Genomic DNA, 26,120 nt, shown 5'->3' with positions numbered 1-26,120 from the left:
TGTCATCAAGGCAAAGGGTGGCTATTTGAAGAATCTCAAATATAAAATATATTTTGATTTGTTTAACACTTTTTGGGTTACTACATGATTCCATATGTGTTATTTAATAGTTTTGATGTCTTCACTATTATTCTACAGTGTAGAAAATAGTAAAAATAAAGAAAAACCCTTGAATGAGTAGGTGTTCTAAAACTTTTGACTGGTAGTGTACATGCATGCAACATACAGGATGGCTAGGCACCCTCAATTTGATAAGCCAGTTGACTACCAACCAACCCATAACATTTAGAAGTTGGGGTATTATCTTCTTTGGGCAAAGCCCCTGAAAAGGGCCTCTCTCTAGCAGAGCAGTGCTGCCAAAGACCTACTGTGGCTGTCAGGCCTTTGTGGACACACTGAATTGAGGGGCAGACACTCAATATTCACATTTGTTCTGAGGCACCGCAAAGCAAGCACCATTCCCAGAGCCACAGCCACGACTAGGCGTATGGTAGAGATTCCCAGGGACCACCACCAGTCAAATATATAGGCTAGAGGGGGGAGGTACTGGGAATTCACATTCACATTGACACACATAGGCCTTTATAGACTACACATGCTCCCATTGTTCAAAATATCAGGCTTAGGCCTAATTGTAAAAATGTAAGAGGTTCTGGGCATGTCTAATCCGTGTTTGAACTGCAATTAATTACTTTTTAGGAAATGATGTGCAGAATTGCCTCACCTGTTGTACATCGCCCGTATCACCTTATAAGTAGGCCTAGTAGTCACCTTTGGTGTAAACCAAGCTTAATCTAAGGGACGATCCTCCATTCTATGATCCTATGACCCAATAGAAAAGTATCCTTTCAGCTCGCAAAAATTGGATACCAGATGGGTTGAAGTTATCATGTTGTAGCCTTTTCATGGGTCTCTCTTAATGGAGTTCACCACATACAGGTTGAGGGGAAGAAAGGAAAGTCTCACCTGCACAATGGCAAGGGCTGACATGTGCTTAATGGGGCCATCTATAGCGGTCATCCAAGACGCTGGACTATATATATGGAACGGAAGTAGGATTGTTTTCCTGATTGCCTTTGGGGCTTGTGCCATCGACACACAGGCCTGTTTGAGTGTGGAGCTGCTTTGTACTCTGTGAGATGTCAGACAATGAAGAGAGCAACCTTCAGCATGACTTCCCCTGCAGCCTGCGGTCAGTTTTTTATTTACTGCTCTCCTGTTAATGGCCATCGCCACAGCCTTTTCATCCACTGATTCTACATGAATGATTCCTCTAAATTTTCCCCACCGCTGTTGTCATAGCGACAGTCGAAATTCACACCAGGCAGTCTATGACCTTTCAGTCATCTGAGAAAATAGACACTTTGCCAATAACAGTTTGTCAGATAAAGAATGCCTCTATGAAATGAGTTTTTATTTGGGGGAGATTGGGCAAATGTTCATTTCCAGCCTACATTTGACAGGTTAAATATGATGGCCGTTATATTACTACCCATTTATACAGAAGGAGGAAATAGGATGTTCTGAATTCAAAGCTCACTGAAACAATGAGAAGTGAACAACACAATCCTAAACCCTGGAAGAGGAAGTGAAGGAGCAGGTATGGAAGAATGGGTGGCTGCTGTCTCAGGCATTGTGCACAATGTCTGCCCTTCACACTGGAAGTCTATGTTATGAAAGGAGGAAATGACAATGAGAAATCCTTTTTTACATACCTAGTCCACCAGTCAAATTCCACTATGATTCATGCATGTCCCAGCTCTAAAATACAGCCAATGCTGTGCTGTCCACCCATATGAGAGGAAGGAGTGTGGGTCTGGCTGGCTGAGATTTACAACACAACTAAGCTATTTTATTCTTGTCAAATTTCCTGAAAGTGCCCCTTTAGGAAACAAGTTGTTGACATTGTTTAAGGCAGTATCAATTAAGTTGTTAATTAACTCTTCACTGGCCATATTTGCTTCCTTCTTGTACCGCAAAGGCAATGTTATACTAATACTATACTAGCATTTGGGTTAACAAAGTTAATGTGGTTAGACCTTTGAAGTAGCCTACACAACCCTGTCACATGGAGAGGTCTGACATCCATGTGTTTTTCATGCCTGCATAGGCTAATTCAAGTTGTGTGCAAACTTTTTCTGCCCCGCAGATTGCACACAGGTCACACTATGACCATGATAGGACGCATCCATCTTAAAGCCACACGACTGGTGGTGTAATGGGAGGATTTAGGCTAGAACTGTTATAGTACAAATAGTTTAACTGTAGGAGTTCCTATCTGGCGTCACTTATGTGCATGCCTATGTAAAGTAGTTTACCTGGGAAATAAATACGCTTGGAGCAGTGTGTTCTTATAGACAGGTTGGTTGTTTAGCAACAAAACTGATGTGTGCACAACTATGGGGCAAAACAGACAAGTTGGCTTAGATTGTTGATAACGTGTAAACTATATTTAGTCTCCAATTTAATTGAAAACATAATAAAATTGAACAATGAGCACTTGTCTCTGAAATATACTGTTACATACATTTGTTGGTTAGCTAGCTAGGTAGCATTTTTTTTGCCATATTAGCATAGACATGACATCAGTCAAAACACCAAAACAAGACATGGTATCAAGAACAAGATCAAATGAGCTGAAACGAGCCACTTCTGATTCACCACATGGCAGTTTCTTGTCATTGTTGCTAGTTATCTGGCCATACAGAACCATAACAACACAAGGCCTTCTGCCCTTTTGAAGTGCGCTCATCGTTTTCGTGACATTGTCAGCTAACCCGTCTATAAACTTTGGAAGATGCTGGGAAAATAGCCTGACATTCTCTGGGATCGTATGATTATTCACCTTGCCTTTAGGGCAAAAATTAGGTCATGCTGTCACAAGCAGATTCAAATACAATTTACAGCAGTGACTAGGGGCATGTAACCCAATTTTCTTCTAGAATGAATGTCCACATGGCTTATGTTGAAATTGAAAAAGATGACAGGCCTAATCTGCTCATTAGCGAGCTCGTATTTTACCCAAGAGGAGAACTGCTATTAAAATGACAGTTTCACTTTTCAGATCATTTTGAGAGAAAGCTGACTCCATACTGCTAATGTGATTTTTGAGGCATGAACTTTCACCTTGAAATTGCCACTGCCTAGTCCGCAGTCAAGAGTGTGAGAAACTTGTTTTTATGCCCTATCCAAGCTTCCCAACATCAATGAAGAGTTGAGACATGTTCCTCAGAATTTACAGTTGTACCTGGGGCTGTGGAGTCAACTTGACATGTCTATCCTTTAGACATTGGCAGACACGACATTGCTCATCCCTCCCTTACCCAATAGGCTACACCTCACCTCGTTCATGAGTTAAACAACATTACCCTACACATGGCCTCCACAGAAAAACACGTTTCACATCAGAGATTACTATCTCTCTTCATGAGGAGCCAAAGTGTTTCAAAAAAGATCTGCCTCAAATATCAGCAGTGAGCTCATGAAGGCTTAGTTCACATATATCTTGATCTTGTAAACTGATCTGATTGAGAGGATGATATCTAGCTATGAGTTACTAGTTGCCAGCTTCAGCCTGCCCACATCTATTTAAAATCTTTATCAGGTTTATTGTATTGAACATCAGGGGGACTCCTTAAATCCTCCTCTACACTCGACTAGGAACACTCCCAAACCGAACAAACAACTCTCCCCTATGTCTATGGGATCATAAAAACCTGGACAAAACCACTGATTCCTCAGAATTCCAATCCTTTCCTACTAATGGACAACTCAGTCAGTCTGACTTAGCATATCCGGACCGTAGCCAGATATTTGGCTGAGGGGTTTCCTTAGGGATGTAACAATTCACCGTTCAAATGTTCAAAATACAAGTGCATAGGTCCGCGGACCCAAAACCGATCCAAATGTAGCAAGCATTGGTCAGAAAATCGATTCAAATGTTACGAATCACTGGTTCACTAATTTCTTGCTCATATTACATTCTACCTTCCGAAAATACCTCTCATCTTTTGTGACAACTGATGTGTCCTCTCCTTCAGTGTCGAACTGCATGTAACTGTGTTGACAGTCACTGATCTATTAGTCATTTTGCATGCCGAACAACTCCAGGCAATATCAGTAGCCTAGTCAAACTGCGCACTGTGCCCAGCTTCGCACGCTGACCAACGTGAGGTAGGCGGCCTGTTCCTGATCTTGCACATCTGCCCTGCACCTTCAGCATTTAAATGCTAAAATGGCTTGCATGATATTATGCTTTATTAGTTGAATGACAATCTATGTAATTTCAGGATAGGGATGGGCATTTTAAATGATTTGAATAATATCATGAAATTTTTTTGGATATCCGGATAGTCCAAATACATGTGATAGTCGAAATACATGTGTTTTAAAAAAGTTTTTTGGGGCTTCAATGGAGACTTGATTGCATGAAGAGAACGCTGGTGCGCTCTGCTTGTTTCAGCAGAAGGGTGGGGGAGGGGCGGGAGTGGAGTAGGGGCCGGTGTGTGTGTGTAACAGTCTGTGTGTGTGGCACACAGGGAGAGAGAGAAAGTTGAAAGGGAGAGAGAGAAAGTTGAAAGAAAGTAGCCAAACTGACTCGACTAGTTAGTTAAGTTTGTCTATCAAACCATCTGGTAGTGCCTGTCTTGACTACATCAAATCGTTGCAAAGAAGCTAGCTAGAAACAGTAGCCAGCTAAGTTAGCCAGCTAGCTAGCTAAAGTAGCAAGGCTAATTGAGGCTATTTTGCTGTGCTCCCTCCCGTCCTTGTCTACAACAACTCCAAACAACAGCCTACCGGTTGGTTGATCATTGTAGCCTACTTCTCATTTAGCCAACTTACTTCCCAAAAATGTATTTATTTTTGTATTGATTAGAAATCTCCCACTTCACTTGCTACACATGGAGCCTCTGACTGTAGAGCCGTTCTGATTGACCGACAATAACAACAAGCTACAATAACAACAAGCTACACGCTCATAAAAACTGTCATAAAATGGTTGTTTTATTAAAAAGTTTAATGTAATGGTCTATCCTTGTAGGCTATGTAGCAATGTCACAGATAATTTTATTACATTTTAGAACTTTTCATTGTTCAAATAGCCTATTATTTTTCTTCTCAAAAATGAATACTCTCTTAAGTAATCGAATACTAACCTCTATTTGGATATTCGAATAACCGTGCCCATCCCTTTTTCAGCAGTTGCATTAATGCAGGATTCTGCTAAAATATCTTTCTGCATTTTGTAAAAGAAGATCTAAAATGCTTCTTATTGCAAATTCTGCTCGGCTTTAGTAAGGGTTCAATGTAAATCATGAATTTAAAAGGACTCATTTCGTACTTCAGTTGAACTTCACTCCGATGAAATAGCTTTGCTCTTGTCATTGGATCACAAGACAGCTGATGTGTAGGCTACTTTTCTCCGGTGTAGTTTTTCTCCGGTAGCAGATTAAAATGCAAAATTAACTTCTGGCAAAACATTAGGAAATGTAGCTGGCTACATTCTTTCTATAATAAACATTAGAAATAAGATGGCCATGCATCATTTTTGCACAAAAAAATTACTTATTTCATTGTAAGCTAAAGGACTTAGTGCCTTCAGAAAGTATTCATACCCCTTGACCTATTCCACATTTAGTTGTGTTACAGCCTGAATTAAAAATGGATAAAATGTATGAATTGTCTCTCATCCATCTACACACAATACCCCATTATGAAAAAGTGAAAACATGTTTTTAGAACTGTATTAAAAATAAAATACAGAAATATCACATTTACATAAGTATTCACACCCCTGAGTCAATACATTGTAGAAGTACCTTTGACAGAGATTACAGCTGTGAGTCTTTCTGGGTAAGTCTCTAAGAGCTTTCCACACTTGGATTGTGCAACATTTGCCCATTATTCTTTTCAAAATTCTTCAAGCTCTGTCAAATTGGTTGTTGATCATTGCTAGACAACCATTTTCAGGTCTTGCCATTGATTTTCAAGTGGATTTAAGTCAAAACTGTAACTCAGCCACTCAGGAACATTCACTGTCTTCTTGGTAAGCAACTCCAGTGAAGATTTGGCCTTGTGTTTTAGGTTACTGTCCTGCTGTAAGGTGAATTCATCTCCCAGTGTCTGGTGGAAAGCATACTGAACTAGGATTTCCTCTAGGATTTTGCCTGTGCTTAGCTCCATTCCATGAATTTTTTATCCTGAAAAACTCCATAGTCCTTAATGATTACAATCATTTGGATTCGAATTGAAATGAAAAAAAGAACTTGTTTCAAAAAATTCTAAAAACTAAATAACGGAAAAGTGGTGCGTGCATATGTTTTCACCCCCTTTGCTATGAAGCCCCTAAATAAGATCTGGTGCAACCAATTACCTTCAGAAGTCACATAATTAGTTAAATAAAGTCCACCTGTGTGCAATCTAAGTGTCACATGATCTCAGTATATATACACCTGTTCTGAAAGGCCCCAGAGTCTGCAACACCACTAAGCAAGGGGCACCACCAAGCAAGCGGCACCATGAAGACCAAGGAGCTCTCCAAACAGGTCAGATCAGGGTTGGGTTATAAAAAAGTATTAGAAACTTTGAACATCCCACGGAGCATCATTAAATCCATATTCAAAAATTGAAAGAATATGGCACCACAACAAACCTGCCAAGAGAGGGCCGCCCACCAAAACCCACGGATCAGGCAAGGAGGGCATTAATCAGAGAGGCAACACAGAGACCAAAGATAACCCTGAAGGAACTGCAAAGCTCCACAGCGGAGATTGGAGTATCTGTCCATAGGACCACTTTAAGCTGTACACTCCACAGAGCTGGGCTTTACAGAAGAGTGGCCAGAAAAAAGCCATTGCTTAAAGAAAAAAATAAGCAAACACGTTTGGTGTTGCCCAAAAGGCATGTGGGAGACTCCCCAAACATATGGAAGAAGGTACTCTGGTCAGATGAGACTAAAATTGAGCTTTTTGGCCATCAAGGAAAACGGCGCAAACCCAACACCTCTCATCACCCAGAGAAAACCATCCCCACAGTGAAGCATGGTGGTGGCAGCATCATGCTGTGGAGATGTTTTTCATCGGCAGGGACTGGGAAACTGGTCAGAATTGAAGGAATGATGGATGGCGCTAAATACAGGAAATTCTTGAGGGAAACCTGTTTCAGTCTTCCATAGATTTGAGACTGGGACGGAGGTTCACCTTCCAGCAGGACAATGACCCTAAGCATACTGCTAAAGCAACACTCGAGTGGTTTAAGGGGAAACATTTAAATGTATTGGAATAGCCTAGTCAAAGCCCAGACCTCAATCCAATTGAGAATCTGTGGTATGACTTAAAGATCGCTGTACACCAGCGGAACCCATCCAACTTGAAGGAGCTGGAGCAGTTTTATCTTGAAGAATGGGCAAAAATCCCAGTGGCTAGATGTGCCAAGCTTATAGAGACATACCCCAAGAGACTTGCTGCAAAAGGTGGCTCTACAAAGTATTGACTTTGAGGGGGTGAATAGTTATTCACGCTCAATTTTTCTGTTTCTTTGTCTTATTTCTAGTGTGTTTCACCCCAAAAAATATTTTGCATCTTCAAAATGGTAGGCATGTTGTGTAAATCAAATGATACAAACCCCCAAAAATCAATTTTAATTCCCGGTTGTAAGGCAACAAAATAGGAAAAATGCCAAGGGGGGTGAATACTTTCGCAAGCCAATGTATATGAAGAGTAGTACTCAGTATTGTTTTGTATTGGACTTGCCCCAAACATACAGTGCATTCGGAGAGTATTCAGACCCGTTGACATTTTCCACATTTTGTTATGTTACAGGCTTATTCTAAAATGGATTAAATAATTTTTTCCACATATCAATCTACACACAATACCCCATAATGACAAAGCGAAAACAGGTTTTTAGAAATGTTTGCTAATTTATTATAAATAAAATACAGAAATAACGTATTTACTTAAGTATTCAGACCCTTTGATATGAGACTCAAAATTGAGCTCAGGTGCATCCTGTTTCCATTGATCATCCTTGAGATGTTTCTACAACTTGATTGGAGTCCACCTGTGGTAAATTCAATTGATTGGACATGATTTGAAAAAGCACACACCTTTCTATATAAGGTCACACAGTTGACAGTGCATGTCAGAGCAAAAATCAAGCCATGAGGTCGAATAAATTGTCCGTAGAGCTCCGAGACAAGATTGTGTCGAGGCACTGATGTGGGGAAGGGTACCAAACAATTTCTGCAGCATTGAAGGTCCCCTAGAACACAGTGGCCTCCATCATTCTTAAATGGAAGAAGTTTGGAACCACCATGACTCTTCCTAGAGCTGGCCGCCCGGCCAAACTGAGCAATCGGAGGAGACGGGCCTTGGTCAGGGAGGTGACCAAGAACCCGATGGCCACTCTCACAGAGCTCCAGAGTTCCTCTGTGGAGATGGGAGAAACTTCCAGAAGGACAACCATCTTTGCAGCACTCCACCAATCAGGCCTTAATGGTTGAGTGGACAGATGGAAGCCAGGTTCACTTTCCAACAGGACAACAACCCCAAGCACACAGCCAAGACAACGGAGGAGTGGCTTCGGGTCAAGTCTCTGAACGTCCTTGAGTGGCCCAGCCAAAGACCGGACTTGAACCCAATTGAATATCTCTGGAGAGACCTGAAAATAGCTGTGCAGCGGCGCTCCCCATCCAACCTGACAGAGCTTGAGAGAATCTGCAGAGAAGAATGGGAAAAACTCCCCAAATACTGGTGTGCGAAGCTTGTAGCATCATACCCAAGAATACTCTAGACTGTAATTGCTGCCAAAGGTGCTTCAACAAAGTATTGAGTAAATGTACTAAATACTTACGTAAATTTGATATTTCAGTGCAAAAATGTCTGAAAACCTGTTTTTGCTTTGTCATTATGGGGTATTGTGTGTAGATTGATGAGGACATTTAAAAAATATATCAATTTTAGAATAAGGCTGTAACGTAACAAAATGTGAAAAAAGCAAAGGGGTCTGAATACTTTCCGAATGCACTGTAACATTTTCTATTCAGGACAGTATTACTTTAGTGCCTTGTTGCAAACCTGATGCATGTTTTGAATATTGTTATTCTGTACAGGCTTCCTTCTTTTCACTCTGTCAATTAGGTTACTATTGTGGAGTAACTACAATGTTGTTGATCCATCCTCAGTTTTTTCCTATTACAGCCATGAAACTCTTTTTTTTACCCATCTTCCAATAAGTGCCCTTCTTTGCGAGGCATTGGAAAACCTCCCTGGTCTTTGTGGTTGAATCTGTGTATGAAAGTCCTTGCCCGATTGAGGGACCTTACATATAATTGTATGTGTGGGGTACAGAGATTAGTCATTCAAAAATCATGTTAAACACTATTACTGCACACAGAATGAGTCCATGCAACTTGTTATGTGACTTGTTAAGCAACGTTTTACTCCTGCACTTATTTAGGCTTGCCATAACAAAGGGGTTGAATACTTATTGACTCAAGATATTTCAGCTTTTCATTTTTTATCAAATTTAATTTAATCCATTTAAAATTCAGCCTGTAACACAACAAAATGTGGAAAAGGTCAAGGGGTGTGAATACTTTCTGTGGTTGCTAGCAATAGCTTTTCACTTCTGTCATATGAAGAAAATTATTTAATGCCGAATGTGTTGCACTAATGTATTTTCTGTGAAGGAAAACTATAGTTGCACGCCCCATTACACTCTATTGAAGCAAAAAATACACTGTTGCCTTTCAACATAAAACGCAGGTGAAATGGTTTAAAGAGCAGATTTTTTTAAGGTCTGCGCTTTGAAAATGCAAATTTATGAAAGCTAATGCGACCCGTGGATTTGCTATGTTATTGTTACCTATGCGCTGTTGAAAATTGTGTTTTACCGGAATAAAAATAAGCTACCGGAGACACAACTCTCATCTGTCTATACCTGCTGAAAAAGGGTTAGAATAGGTTCTATTTTGATTGTTTAGGTTCAGCAATAGTTTTGGTAGTTTTGCTTTAAACAATTCAGTGTATATGGAAGAAAAAAAAACATTTACAGGGTAAAGTTGAACATTTCATAATGAGGACAGCAATCACTTTGAGAGGTGCACTGCATGGTCGAAGCGAGAGGAGATGAGAAGATCACTCCGTGATTTTGAGATGGGGTGAAATCCAAAGTTGTGCTATATATTCATTGGCTATGTCATAGCTAATTTCTAAATGATAATTATTCATACATTACTTGCTCAAACACTTAATCTCCAAAAATGACAAGTTAATTAGTGGGTGATGGTGATTTTACGAAACGAAGTGGGGGCACAAAAAACATAGACTACATTGCCCCCCCCCCTAATCTGATAGTGGTAGTGGGGGTGGGAGATGCATATAGCACAATTTTCAACAACACATTGATGACAACAACCTATCAAATTACATAGGTAGACACTCAAGTAATAAAGCCTACTATCATGCAAGCCATTTTAGCATTTAAATGCTGAAGATGCCACGCAGATGTGCAAGATCAGGAACAGCCTACTTGCCGTTGGTTAGCGAGCGAAGCTGGGCACAGTGCGCAGTTTGACTAGGCTACTGATATTGCCTGGGGTTGTTCGGCATGCAAAATTACTTGTAAATCAATGATTGTCAACATAGTTACATGCTTAGTTCGACACTGAAGGAGAGGACGCATCAGTAGAAAGTAATATGGGCAAAACATTTTAGTGAATTGGTAATTCGTAACGTTTGAATCCATTTTCTGACTGATGCATGCTACATTTGGATCGTTTTGGGGTCCGCATCTTAAACAGCCGTATCTTAAACATTTGAATCGGGGACGGATGCCCTAACCCTTAACCTAACCATAACCCTAACATCTAACCCTAATTCAAACCCTAACCCTAAGTCTAAAATAGCCTTTTACCTTGTGGGGACCGGTGAAATGTCCTCACTTCTCGTCCCCACAAGGATAGTAAAACCAAAAAACACACACACACACAGACACCAGGGTTTCCGTTAGGAAAATGTGTGTTGATTAACTATTATTTCTTCACATTAGAAGTGCAGCAATGCGCAAAAGGCAGTAGGCTATGTGTGAATGTTCGTTCAATAATGCAATTAGTGGGAAAGCACCGTTAGCAAAAGTGCACCCACATGCAAGCAGTTTTATGTGACAAAGATTAAAATATCCATTCGAAATTTGAAAGAGGGGAGATCTAAAGATGCAACAACTAGCATGGGATGCTAATATGACTAGGACTGTGCCTTCGGCTATTGGACAATGAAAGAAAGTTGATTTGAAAACCAATAGAGTATTAGTTACAACTCACTTTTCTATATTTTTTTTGTTATTACATACAACCGATCAGAATTATGAAGAATGACGAAGACATGTCGGAAAAATTTTTATATGGAGGACGCGCCAAAGTTTTGGAAATACATAACGCTATCTAGCTAACAAGATATCAAAGAATGTTAGCTATATGCAGTTATCTTAGCCAGCAAGCTAGTCATCAAGCTAACATCAGCTATTTAGCCAACTAGCTATTAGCCTAGCCAACCACCACGGTTATGGTCGGAAAGCTAGAGCCTAACTAGTGGAGACCAGCTAGGACACAGCTAACACAACTAAAAAAGAACCACACATCAAAAATGGAGAGAGCAGAGACTTACAGATTGATGGAAAACTTTTAAAAGCGTGCAGGCTGGGTTAGCTACCAAAGCCAGGGGGAGGCGGGCGCTTCACCAGCCAATGGAGAGTCAGTGTAATCTAAAATAGATAGATTCCAGATGTCAGTCAGCTAGCACGCTAGCACAAAGCCAAGGTGGGAAAAGTTACAAAACTCCCGTAGCCTACATCACAGAGAACATGCCGAAAAGTTGACAAAACAAAAAGGAGATCAGACGAGGTACTACAAAATTAGAGCAAGCTGGTGTAATTTTCTCTTTCGTTTTGAGCCCACGGCAAGAAGGCACCATATGAACTGATACAAAAAACAACACTGGAATCAACACTTCGAGTTTTTCCATTTAAATCCATGCCACCAACAGAATGCTATATATATATACACTGCTCAAAAAAATAAAGGGAACACTAAAATAACACATCCTAGATCTGAATGAATGAAATAATCTTATTAAATACATAGTTGAATGTGCTGACAACAAAATCACACAAAAATGATCAATGGAAATCAAATTTATCAACCCATGGAGGTCTGGATTTGGAGTCACACTCAAAATTAAAGTGGAAAACCACACTACAGGCTGATCCAACTTTTTGGGATTTTGAGTGAAAACCTCCTTCCATCAGCAAGGGCATTGAAGATGAAACGTGGCTGGGTCTTTCAGCATGACAATGATCCCAAACACACCGGCCGGGCAACGAAGGAGTGGCTTCGTAAGAAGCATTTCAAGGTCCTGGAGTGGCCTAGCCAGTCTCCAGATCTCAACCCCATAGAAAATCTTTGGAGGGAGTTGAAAGTCTGTGTTGCCCAGCGACAGCCCCAAAACATCACTGCTCTAGAGGAGATCTGCATGGAGGAATGGGCCAAAATACCAGCAACAGTGTGTGAAAACCTTGTGAAGACTTACAGAAAACGTTTGACCTGTGTCACTGCCAACAAAGGGTATATAACAAAGTATTGAGAAACTTTTGTTATTGACCAAATACTTATTTTCCACCATCATTTGCAAATAAATTCATAAAAAATCCTACAATGTGATTTTCTGGATTATTTTTCCTAATTTTGTCTGTCATAGTTGACGTGTACCTATGATGAAAATTACAGGCCTCTCTCATCTTTTTAAGTGGGAGAACTTGCACAATTGGTGGCTGACTAAATACTTTTTTTCCCCACTGTACATACATACATACACACTGCTCAAAAAAATAAAGGGAACACTAACATAACACATCCTAGATCTGAATGAATGAAATAATCTTATTAAATACTTTTTTCTTTACATAGTTGAATGTGCTGACAACAAAATCACACAAAAATGATCAAATGGAAATCAAATGTATCAACCCATGGAGGTCTGGATTTGGAGTCACCCTGAAAATTTAAGTGGAAAACCACACTACAGGCTGATCCAACTTTGATGTAATGTCCTTAAAACAAGTCAAAATGAGGCTCAGTAGTGTGTGTGGCCTCCACGTGCCTGTATGACCTCCCTACAACGCCTGGGCATGCTCCTGATGAGGTGGCGGATGGTCTCCTGAGGGATCTCCTCCCAGACCTGGACTAAAGCATCCGCCAACTCCTGGACAGTCTGTGGTGCAACGTGGCGTTGGTGGATGGAGCGAGACATGATGTCCCAGATGTGCTCAATTGGATTCAGGTCTGGGGAACGGGCGGTCCATAGCATCAATGCCTTCCTCTTGCAGGAACTGCTGACACACTCCAGCCACATGAGGTCTAGCATTGTCTTGCATTAGGAGGAACACAGGGCCAACCGCACCAGCATATGGTCTCACAAGGGGTCTGAGGATCTCATCTCGGTACCTAATGGAAGTCAGGCTACCTCTGGCGAGCACATGGAGGGCTGTGCGGCCCCCCAAAGAAATGCCACCCCACACCATGACTGACCCACCGCCAAACCGGTCATGCTGGAGGATGTTGCCGGCAGCAGAACGTTCTCCACGGCGTAAGCACAACCCCCACCTGTGGACGTCGGGCCCTCATACCACCCTCATGGAGTCTGTTTCTGACCGTTTGAGCAGACACATGCACATTTGTGGCCTGCTGGAGGTCATTTTGCAGGGCTCTGGCAGTGCTCCTCCTGCTCCTCCTTGCACAAAGGCGGAGGTAGCGGTCCTGCTGCTGGGTTGTTGCCCTCCTACGGCCTCCTCCACGTCTCCTGATGTACTGGCCTGTCTCCTGGTAGCGCCTCCATGCTCTGGACACTACGCTGACAGACACAGCCACTCGCATTGATGTGCCATCCTGGATGAGCTGCACTACCTGAGCCACTTGTGTGGGTTGTAGACTCCGTCTCATGCTACCACTAGAGTGAAAGCACCGCCAGCATTCAAAAGTGACCAAAACATCAGCCAGGAAGCATAGGAACTGAGAAGTAGTCTGTGGTCACCACCTGCAAAACCAGTCCTTTATTGGGGGTGTCTTGCTAATTGTCTATAATTTCCACCTGTTGTCTATTCCATTTGCACAACAGCATGTGAAATGTCTTGTCAATCAGTGTTGCTTCCTAAGTGGACAGTTTGATTTCACAGAAGTGTGATTGACTTGGAGTTACATTGTGTTGTTTAAGTGTTCCCTTTATTTTTTTGAGCAGTGTATATATATATATATACAGTTGAAGTCGGAAGTTTACATACACCTTAGCCAAATACATTTAAACTCAGTTATTCACAATTCCTGACATTTAATCCTAGTAAAAATTCTCTGTTTTAGGTCAGTTAGGATCACCACTTTATTTTAAGAATGTGAAATGTCAGAATAATAGTAGAGAGAATGATTTATTTCAGCTTTTATTTATTTCATCACATTCCCAGTGGGTCAGAAGTTTACATGCACTCAATTAGTATTTGGTAGCATTGCCTTTAAATTGTTTAACTTGGGTAAAATGTTTCGGGTAGTCTTCCACAAGCTTCCCACAATAAATAGGGTGAATTTTGGCCCATTCCTCCTGACAGAGCTGGTGTAACTGAGTCAGGTTTGTAGGCCTCCTTGCTCGCACACGCTTTTTCAGTTCTGCCCAGACATTTTCTATAGGATTGAGGTCAGGGCTTTGTGATGGCCACTCCAATACCTTGACTTTGTTGTCCACAACTTTGGAAGTATGCTTGGGGTCAATGTCCATTTGGAAGACCCATTAGCGACCAAGCTTTAACTTCCTGACTGATGTCTTGAGATGTTGCTTCAATATATCCACATCATTTTCCTTCCTGATGATGCCATCTATTTTGTGAAGTGCACCAGTCCCTCTTGCAGCAAAGCACCCCCACAGCATGATGCTGCCACCCCTGTCCTTCACGGTTGGGATGGTGTTCTTCGGCTTGCAAGCTACCCCCTTTTTCCTCCAAACATAAAGATGGTCATTATGGCCAAACAGTTCTATTTTTGTTTCATCAGACCAGAGGACATTTCTTCAAAAAGTACAATCTTCGTCCCCATGTGCAGTTGCAAACCATAGTCTGGCTTTTTTATGGTGGTTTTGGAGCAGTGGCTTCTTCCTTGCTGAGCGGCCTTTCAGGTTATGTCGATATAGGACTTGTTTTACTGTGGATATAGATACTTTTGTACCTGTTTCCTCCAGCATCTTCACAAGGTCCTTTGCTGTTGTTCTGGGATTGATATGCACTTTTCACACCAAAGTACGTTCATCTCTAGGAGACAGAACGCGTCTCCTTCCTGAGCTTGTTCCTGGTCACAGGTTCAGGAATGGCTAAAAAAATCACAACATTCATTTAGAATTAAACCTACAAATAGCAGTGTTGGGCGATTTGGAAAGCCATAGTCAATCAATCAACAATATAATAATACTAGTAGGAATGGTTTTCATTGTTAGCTCACAATCTGTGGATACTACGCTATTAGAAAGGTTAAAACGTCAGGTAAAACATCACAGCACAGTTAAAAAATATATGGCACATGGAAACCAAACAAAGGTGGTCTACAGTGATAGGTAGGATGGGATGTGAGTGGCTGAGGGGTGGGATTAAGGAGTTTATGATCGGTAATGGTATTATTGAAAACACTACATATAATATAATGTATACGGAGTAAAATCTAATGTATGTATGTGTATGTCTATTTGTGTGTGTGTACAGTGAGGGAAAAAAGTATTTGATCCCCTGCTGATTTTGTACGTTTCCCCACTGACAAAGACATGATCAGTCTATAATTTTAATGGTAGGTTTATTTGAACAGTGAGAGACAGAATAACAACAAAAAAATCCAGAAAAACGCATGTCAAAAATGTTATAAATTGATTTGCATTTTAATGAGGGAAATAAGTATTTGACCCCTCTGCAAAACATGACTTAGTACTTGGGGGCAAAACACAGAAAAACACAGCCAAAGCATAATGTTTCCACCTCCATGTTTGACGGTGGGGATGGTGTTCTTGGGGTCATAGACAGCATTCCTCCTCCTCCAAACACGGCGAGTTGAGTTGATGCCAAAGAGCTCGATTTTGTTCACCCAGTTCTCCTCTTGAATCATTCAGATGTTCATTGGCAGACTTATTCAACTAAATAAACACACGACAAAACAATAAACGAAACGTAACGTGAAGTCCTAAGGTAGATACACACAACATACCTTACACGGAACAAGATCCCACAACTCAATAGTGCCCATAGGCTGCCTAAGTATGGTCCCTGATCAGAGACAACGAGCGACAGCTGCCTCTGATTGGGAACCACACCGGCCAACATAGATCCACACATACTAGAATATACAACATAGAACATACACAACAAAGAATATACACACCCTGACTCAACATATAAGAGTCCCCTGAGTCAGGGCGTGACACAAACGTACAAAATCAGCAGGGGATCAAATACTTTTTTCCCTCACTGTATATACAGTGCATTCAGAAAGTATACAGACCCCTTCACTTTTCCACATTTTGATACGTTACAGCCTTATTCTAAAATTGATTAAATACAATTTTTTCCTCATCAATCTACACACAATAAATCAAATAAAATGGTATTTGTCACATGCACCAAGTACAACAGGTGTAGACCTTACAGTGAAATGTTTACTTACAAACCCTTAACCAGCAATGCAGTTTTAAGAAAAATTAAGTTAAGTAAAAAATAGATGGGTAAAAAATGAAAAAAAATGAAAAAATTATCAAGCGAAAACAGGTTTTTTGAATGTTTGCAAATGTATTAAAAATAAAAACATAAATACCTTATTTACATAAATATTTCAAACCCTTTGCTATGAGACTCGAAATTGAGCTCAGGTACATCCTGTTTCCATTGATCATCCTTGATTGGAGTCCACCTGTGGTAAATTCAATTGATTGGACATGATTTGGAAAGAAACACACCTGTCTATATAAGGTCCCACAGTTGATAGTGCATGTCAGAGCAAAAACCAAGCCACAAGGTCAAAGGAATTGTCCGTAGGGCTCCGATACAGGATTGTGTCGAGGCACAGATCTGGGGAAGGGTACCAAAACATTTCTGCAGCATTGAAGGTCCCCAACACAGTAGCCTCCATCATTCTTAAATGAAGATGTTTGGAACCACCAAGACTCTTCCTAGAGCTGGCCGCCCGGCCAAACTGAGCAATCGGGGGAGAAGGGCCTTGGTCAGGGAGATGACCAAGAACCCGATGGTCACTCTGACAGAGCTCCAGAGTTTCTCTGTGGAGATTGGAGAACCTTCCAGAAGGACAACCATTTCTGCAGCACTCCACCAATCAGGCCTTTATGTCCAATCAATTTAATTTACCACAGCTGGACTCCAATCAAGTTGTAGAAACATCTCAAGGATGATCAATGGAAACAGGATGCACCTGAGCTCAATTTCGAGTCTCATAGCAAAGGGTCTGAATACTTATGTAAAAAATGTACTTTTTTTTATTTGTTCAAATTTCTAAAACCCTGTTTTTGCTTTGTCATTATGGGGTATTGTGTGTAGATTGAAGACATTTTTTTATTTAATCAATTTTAGAATAAGGCTATAACGTAACAAAATGTGGAAAAAGGGAAGTGGTCTGAATACTTTCCGAATGCACTGCAGTGTAGAGAATCATTGTACCATCTAAACCACTGTGAAATATATTTTCCATAACCAAAAATTAAGTATTTTCTGCTGTTTGAAGCTGGTGTCAAAAAAACAAAAGTAAGACACAAAAACAAAAGTTAAGAATGGGAAGCATAGAAATGGCACACAGAATATATCTACCGCTTCTTAGACTTGCTTTCAATTTGATTGACAGATGTATGTAGGCCTATTTAAACGGTTATTTTATTTTTATGACGGTCTTCATCCATAACCGTCAGTTACACTGTAATTCAATTACCGTCACAGCCCTACCTCAATCTCCTGAATGTTTGGGCATTCAGGTCCAGAAAGTCACTTTCTGACCACTTCTACCATGGGCAAATATGTATGGAAAGTTTTGTTCAATCAAAAGGCGTGCAGTGAAAAAGTGATTGAATTTAAATGGAACGACCCTCTACAGGCTTTCTCTTAACACACAGCATCTTCATCCGTTTAACTTTATGAGTTTCTCTTGTAGGAAATTCTAGGTCAGTAAGACATTTCATGGAATTGGCATCTTAACAAGGAAGGGTAGATTGGGAAAAAAGTCATAGTCAGGACTCTGGCATCATAGCGACTCCGAGCCAATCCCTTTGTTTAAAGCAGATGCGCACTTCTAATAAATCACTCATGGGTTTTGGCTGATGAACATTCCACAGGTGTTCAGCTTGAGCTTAGCCTAGACAGTTTGTGGATAAGACTTCATGGCCACTCATCACCACAGCAGCAGAGGTTTATTATTAGACTACCTCACACTGAACAAACAGTAATATATACCTATATACCTCTAAGTAAAAGACCTCAACTCAGCACTCTAATACAGGGGTTGGAACTGGTTCAGGGAACATAACCGAAAACCGGAAAATAACAAACATTTTCGAGGAACAGAAATGGAACCGGGAACAAAAGGGATCCATACTGTTCCGGAACAGAACCGTTATTTTAAAAGCATGGAAACCGGTAAATATTGTTATTTTACGTTCCAGGCTTTTTTTTCTAGCCCCACAAAAAAATGCAACAAAGTGCATATGCAAAGCCCTCACTCTAAAAATCTTTGCCTGTGTGTGTGGGCGTGTTTAGGCTACCTGCCTCTCCGAAGCATAGGCTACCGTACTGACATTACAAGCATGATTCAGAAGATAGGGAGAGATTTTTAATTAGCTAGAAAATAATTAATTAACTTTTTCAATGCTAGTTAAGGATACTTGTAGGCCTACACATAGAAAAAAGGGTTCCAAAGGGGTTCTTCGGTTGTCCCCATTGGAGAACCCTGTTTTGGTTCCAGGTAGAATCCTTTTTGGTTCCAGGTAAAACTGTGGAAAGAGTTCTACTTGGAACCAAAAGGGTTCTACCCAGAACCAAAAAGGGTTCTTCAAAGGCTTCTCCTATGGGGACAGCCGAAGAACCCTTTTAGGTTGTAGATAGTACCTTTTTTTCTAAGAGTGTAGATATCACAAGTTTGTTAGCTAGCTAGCTCAAAGGACATTCAAAGTTCCTTCATAGAAGCCGCTCATGCTAGTTATAATTCTGTGGACCTAATTCAGATAATGCATGTCATAAGATGTCGAGCACTTCAAGCCTCCTCCTCAACCCTCTCTCGCTCTCTCCCCACATGCAACTTTTCTGTGGCATCTTGCGCCAAAGGCTACACTTGTCTGTCCATTATGCATGTAAACAATTAGCTTGCCTGCTCTATCCGCACTGATTGCTGAAGTCATTTAATGAGCTAAATACTGTTGATTTCACACATTAAAAAAGGAACAGAAAATAACTGGTTCAAACCAGTTCAGAACTTAGTGGTTCTGTTCAGAATTAAACGATTGGAAAATAATTTGCTCCAACCCCTGCTCTCATGTAGTGTTATCACGATAATAAAATATTACTAATGATATGATACCAGGCCAAGTATCACCATACCGAGTAGTATCGCGATGCCACGTGGGGGGAAACCAGTGGCCTAGCACCCTGTTTGCCCCATCCCCTGGACACTTGTTCCCGTTTTCTAAACATTCTGCCCATGTACAGTGGGGGGAAAAAAGTATTTAGTCAGTCACCAATTGTGCAAGTTCTCCCACTTAAAAAGATGAGGCCTGTAATTTTCATCATAGGTACACGTCAACTATGACAGACAAAACGAGGGAAAAAATCCAGAAAATCACATTGTAGGATTTTTTATGAATTTATTTGCAAATTATGGTGGAAAATAAGTATTTGGTCAATAACAAAAGTTTCTCAATACTTTGTTATATACCCTTTGTTGGCAATGACACAGGTCAAACGTTTTCTGTAAGTCTTCACAAGGTTCACACACTGTTGCTGGTATTTTGGCCCATTCCTCCATGCAGATCTCCTCTAGAGCAGTGATGTTTTGGGGCTGTCGCTGGGCAACACAGACTTTCAACTCCCCTCCAAATATTTTAGTGGGGTTGAGATCTGGAGACTGGCTAGGCCACTCCAGGACCTTGAAATGCTTCTTACGAAGCCACTCCTTCGTTGCCCGGGCGGTGTGTTTGGGATCATTGTCATGCTGAAAGACCCAGCCACGTTTCATCTTCAATGCCCTTGCTGATGGAAGGAGGTTTTCACTCAAAATCTCACGATACATGGCCCCATTCATTCTTTCCTTTACACGGATCAGTCGTCCTGGTCCCTTTGCAGAAAAACAGCCCCAAAGCATGATGTTTCCACCCCCATGCTTCACAGTAGGTGTGGTGTTCTTTGGATGCAACTCAGCATTCTTTGTCCTCCAAACACGACGAGTTGAGTTTTTACCAAAAAAGTTATATTTTGGTTTCATCTGACCATATGACATTCTCCCCAATCCTCTTCTGGATCATCCAAATGCACTCTAGCAAACTTCAGACGGGCCTGGACATGTACTGGCTTAAGCAGGGGGACACGTCTCGCACTGCAGGATTTGAGTCCCTGGCGGCGTAGTGTGTTACTGATGGTAGGCTTTGTTACTTTGGTCCCAGCTCTCTGCAGGTCATTCACTAGGTCCCCCCGTATGGTTCTGGGATTCTTGTGATCATTTTGACTCTTGCGTGGAGCCCCAGATCGAGGGAGATTATCAGTGGTCTTGTATGTCTTCCATTTCCTAATAATTGCTCCCACAGTTGATTTCTTCAAACCAAGCTGCTTACCTATTGCAGATTCAGTCTTCCCAGCCTGGTGCAGGTCTACAATTTTGTTTCTGGTGTCCTTTGACAGCTCTTTGGTCTTGGCCATAGTGGAGTTTGGAGTGTGACTGTTTGATGTTGTGGACAGGTGTCTTTTATACTGATAACAAGTTCAAACAGGTGCCATTAATACAGGTAACGAGTGGAGGACAGAGGAGCCTCTTAAAGAAGAAGTTACAGGTCTTTGAGAGCCAGAAATCTTGCTTGTTTGTAGGTGACCAAATACTTATTTTCCACTATAATCTGCAAATAAATTCATTAAAAATCCTACAATGTCATTTTCTGGAGAAAAACATTCTCAATTTGTCTGTCATAGTTGACGTGTACCTATGATGAAAATTACAGGCCTCTCTCATCTTTTTAAGTGGGAGAACTTGCACAATTGGTGGCTGACTAAATACTTTTTATAGTTTAGGCCTATATGAATCCTAGCTTTGAAACACAGTTCATGAGTAGCAGACCCTTTTCATTATTCCTGTGCCCATCAAATGTGCCTAGATCTACTGTCAAGTTAACAGGTTGTAGCTACAGTGCCTTCAGAAAGTATTCCCCCCACTTGAAACATTTTGTTGTGTTACAGGCTGAATTTTAAAAGGATTTATTTTGTCACTGGCCTACACACAATAATGGCAAAGTGGAAATCTTATTTAATGTTTTAATTTTTTAATTTTTTACACAAAAATGAAAAGCTGAAATGGCTTGAGTCATTAAGTATTCAACCCCTTTGTTATGGCAAGCCTAAAGTTCAGGAATAAAAATGTGCTTAACAAGTCACATAATAAGTTACAATAATAATAGTGTTTAACATGATTTTTGAATGACTACCTCATCTCTGTACCCCACACATACGAGTCTCTGTAAGGTCCCTCACGCCTCATGTCCACCAGATGCATCAAACTCTTTCCATTACGGCGGAAGTCATTTATTGTTAATGGAGCAGTCCGCAGTGCTACGTTTGGGGTGCCGCACTAGGCTGCAGTGCGTTCTGTGTACCGCATGCGTTCAATATTTGCCATCAACTTGTGCGTTGCTTTACCGTGTGGTGGTACAAATGGAAGTACACACACAGACTCCAACTAGCTAGCTTTTAGCTAGTTGAAAAGCGAAGCACATGTGCGTCATGTACGGAAAATGCGGGATAGATATCTGACAAAACAAACACATAAGCATCTGGTGGACATCGGACATCAGTCGAGCAGTGAATTTCAACCACAAAGACCAGGGAGGTTTCGCAATGGCTCGCAAAGAAGGGCACTTATTGGTAGATGAGTAAAAATGTAATTACACTTTGAATGGTGTATCAAAACACCCAGTCACTACAAAGATACAGGCATCCTTCTTAACTCAGTTGCCGGAGAGGAAGGAAATCACTCAGGGATTTCCCCATGATGCCAATGGTGACTTTAAAATAGTTACAGAGTTTATTGGCTGTGATAGAAGAAAACTGAGGATGGATCAACAACATTGTAGTTACTCCACAATATTAAGCTAATTGACAGAGTGAAAAGAAGGAAGCCTGTACATAATATAAATATTCCAAAACAATCATCCTGTTTGCTACAAGGCACTAAAGTAATACTGCAAAAAATGTGGCAAAGCAATTCACTTTTTGTCCTGAATACAAAGTGTTATGTTTGGGGCAAATCCAACACAACACATTACTGAGTACCACTCTCCATATTTTCAAGTATAGTGGTGGCTGCATCATGTTATGGCTATGCTTGTAATCGTTAAGGACTGGGGGAGTTTTCAGGATAAAAATAAACGGAATGGAGCTAAGCACAGGCAAAATCCTAGAGGTTCAGTCTGCTTTACACCAGACACTCTGAGATTAATTCACTTTATAACCTAAAACACAAGGCCAAATCTACACTGGAGTTGCTTACCAAGAAGACAGTGAATGTTCCTGAGTGGCCGAGTTACAGTTTTGACTTAAATCTGCTTGAAAATCTATGGCAAGACATGAAAATGGTTGTCTAGCAATGATCAACAACCAATTTGACAGAGCTTGAAGAATTTTGAAAATAATAAATGGGCAAATGTGGCACAATCCAGTTGTGGAAAGCTCTTAGAGACTTACCCAGAAAGACTCACAGATGTCATCACTGCCAAATGTGATTCTAACATGTATTGACTCAGGGGGTTGAATACCTATCTAATGAAGATATATTGTTTTATTTTTCATGATTTTCTTTACAAATGTTAGAATTTTTCTAAAAAACAGCCCCAAAGCATGATGTTTCCACCCCCATGCTTCACAGTAGGTATGGTGTTCTTTGGATGCAACTCAGCATTCTTTGTCCTCCAAACACGACGAGTTGAGTTTTTACCAAAAAGTTATATTTTGGTTTCATCTGACCATATGACATTCTCCCAATCCTCTTCTGGATCATCCAAATGCACTCTAGCAAACTTCAGACGGGCCTGGACATGTACTGGCTTAAGCAGGGGGACACGTCTGGCACTGCAGGATTTGAGTCCCTGGCGGCGTAGTGTGTTACTGATGGTAGGCTTTGTTACTTTGGTCCCAGCTCTCTGCAGGTCATTCACTAGGTCCCCCCGTGTGGTTCTGGGATTTTTGCTCACCGTTCTTGTGATCATTTTGACCCCACGGGGGTGAGATCTTGCGTGGAGCCCCAGATCGAGGGAGATTATCAGTGGTCTTGTATGTCTTCCATTTCCTAATAATTGCTCCCACAGTTGATTTCTTCAAACCAAGCTGCTTACCTATTGCAGATTCAGTCTTCCCAGCCTGGTGCAGGTCTACAATTTTGTTTCTGGTGTCCTTTGACAGCTCTTTGGTCTTGGCCATAGTGGAGTTTGGAGTGTGACTGTTTGAGGTTGTGGACAGGTGTCTTTTATACTGATAACAAGTTCAAACAGGTGCCATTAATACAGGTAACGAGTGGAGGACAGAGGAGCCTCTTAAAGAAGAAGTTACAGGTCTGTGAGAGCCAGAAATCTTGCTTGTTTGTAGGTGACCAAATACTTATTTTCCACCATAATTTGCAAATAAATTCATTAAAAATCCTACAATGTGATTTTCTGGAAAAAAAAGTTGTTGACGTGTACCTATGATGAAAATTACAGGCCTCTCTCATCTTTTTAAGTGGGAGAACTTGCACAATTGGTGGCTGACTAAATACTTTTTTCCCCCACTGTATGCACGCACAACTTTTCTGTTATTTATTTTTTTGAAAGACGTTATTTTTTTCATTTCGCTTCACCAATTGGACTATTTTGTGTATGTCCATTAGATGAAATCCAAATAAAAATCCATTTAAATTACAGGTTGTAATGCAACAAAATAGGAAAAACGCCAAGGGGGTTGAATACTTTTGCAAGGCACTTTACCTTGGTATACCGTGCAACACTACTCTAATGGCAGATGGTGGAGGTAGGCCAAACTGTTGTGGGAGGCTATTGGGAGGCTAGGGGAAACATGTTTGAATATCACAAGAGAGCACTGCATTAAACACCAGTTGTCATGATCACCTTGTATCTGATTTAACTGTCAGTGATCCTCTCTCGAGGACCAGTTGGCCCTGAGTCACAGCCTGAGAGGAGCCCCTCATACTCCACAGTCATAACCAATATTTCCTCAAAAAAAAATTCAGCACTGAGCAAATTTCAGGTCTGCTGAGCGCAAACTTAAACATCATTCTGTGCAACTTCCGACGCGCGTTTACCATGAACACTGAGGATGTACCCGCTTTAAGTTAGTTTTAAAAGTGGCCAAGTGGGCTACTGTGGCTATTTGATCATAATGTAGGCCTACCAGAGTGGCCTACCATCAAAAACAATGGAGAAAATGCATCCCATAACATTTTAACAAGGAAATAGCTGTTCTGTAATTCAGTCTACAGTAACAGCAAATGTGTGGTGTTCAATGTAGGCCTACCTTCCACTTTTGAAAAAAACATGCAGGGCTTGACATTAACCTGTTTCCACTTGACCTTCAGACAAGGTGACTGAAAATGTTGTGTTCTTTGATGTAGGAAACCACTTTACAAAATAAAATGCATTATTATTCCCATACTATTATTAGAGAGAATAAGACAATGCGCAGGAAGAAAAATACTGAAGTCCAGAGTTTATTCCGTTTACATAAATAAAACGCCCCAAGCGTCAAACGAAACTATTACAAAGGAAAACATCCACCTTGGCATAAACACAGTGAATAGTAGCTCCACCGAGCTACACGCTCTCACAACAAACAATCACTCACAAAGACAAGGGGAACAGAGGGAACACTTATACACATACTAATTAGGGGAATGACCAGGTGTGTGTGATTGACAAGACATGACAAGTGGAGTGATGAGAATAGGATCGGCAGTAGCTAGTACTCCGGTGCCGACGAACGCTGAAGCCTGCCCGAACCAGGAGGGGGGTGCAGCCTTGGCGGAAGTCGTGACGAACAAATTATGCAAACATCTGCCTATTGGCTACTTAGCTTATTAAAGGCTGTCTCAAAATACAACACTGCCCCTTTAAGACAAAAAAAAACTTTACCTGACTGCTTTACCTGACTGGCTTTTCAAAGATGGCTAGAAATGCACACATTTTGTGCTCTTGTAGGAAGCAAACCCTCCCCCATTGTTGACTAGAAATTTGCTATAACTGGGCTAATAACTCACTAACTAGCAAAGAATATGAACAAATGTGCACAGGTGGCTACATGCAGCTCTCACTTTGATATCAAAACAAGCACATCTACTTGCGATCGCTCATGCTATAAACACATTCCAGTTCAAAGTGAATGGCAAAGATCCATAGATGTCAATGACTATTTGCATATACAGTGCATTCGGAAAACAATACATATAATGTATACCGGAATAAAATCTAATGTGTGTATGTCTATTTGTGTGTGTGTATATACACAGTGCATTCGGAAAGTATATAGACCCCTTCACTTTTTCCACATTTTGTTACGTTACAGCCTTTTTCTAAAATGGATTAAATAAATAAAAATCCTCATCAATCTACACACAATACCCCATAATGACAAAGCGAAAACAGGTTTTTAAAATCTTTGCAAATGTATAAAAAATGTAAAACCTTATTACCATATGTATTCAGTCCCTCGAAATTGAGCTCAGGTGCATCCTGTTTCCATTGATCATCCTTGAGATGTTTCTACAACTTGACTGGAGTCCACCTGTGGTAAAAATCTATTGATTGGACATG

The 26,120-nt window shown here is 40.8% G+C and overlaps 1 protein-coding gene across 4 annotated transcripts in view; it reads right to left on the bottom strand.

Annotated features, from left to right (window-relative positions):
• Positions 1-26,120, bottom strand: part of LOC121536829 (protein TANC1) — a 292,594-nt gene that overhangs the window by 258,314 nt on the left and 8,160 nt on the right. Inside the window, exon 1 of one of the 4 annotated variants that reach the window (XM_041844416.2) lies at positions 11,667-11,903. The exons of the other annotated variants lie outside the window; for them this stretch is intronic. The gene's annotated coding sequence lies outside the window, so the exon portion shown is untranslated. Of the gene's footprint in view, positions 1-11,666; positions 11,904-26,120 lie in introns of those variants that run through there. 4 annotated transcript variants of the gene reach the window in all.

This window comes from Coregonus clupeaformis, chromosome 23, assembly GCF_020615455.1.
Source record: "Coregonus clupeaformis isolate EN_2021a chromosome 23, ASM2061545v1, whole genome shotgun sequence".
Taxonomy (NCBI): Eukaryota; Metazoa; Chordata; class Actinopteri; order Salmoniformes; family Salmonidae; genus Coregonus; species Coregonus clupeaformis.
The sequence above is the reverse complement of the archived record's forward strand: the minus strand, read 5'-3'. Positions and strand labels throughout refer to the sequence as shown.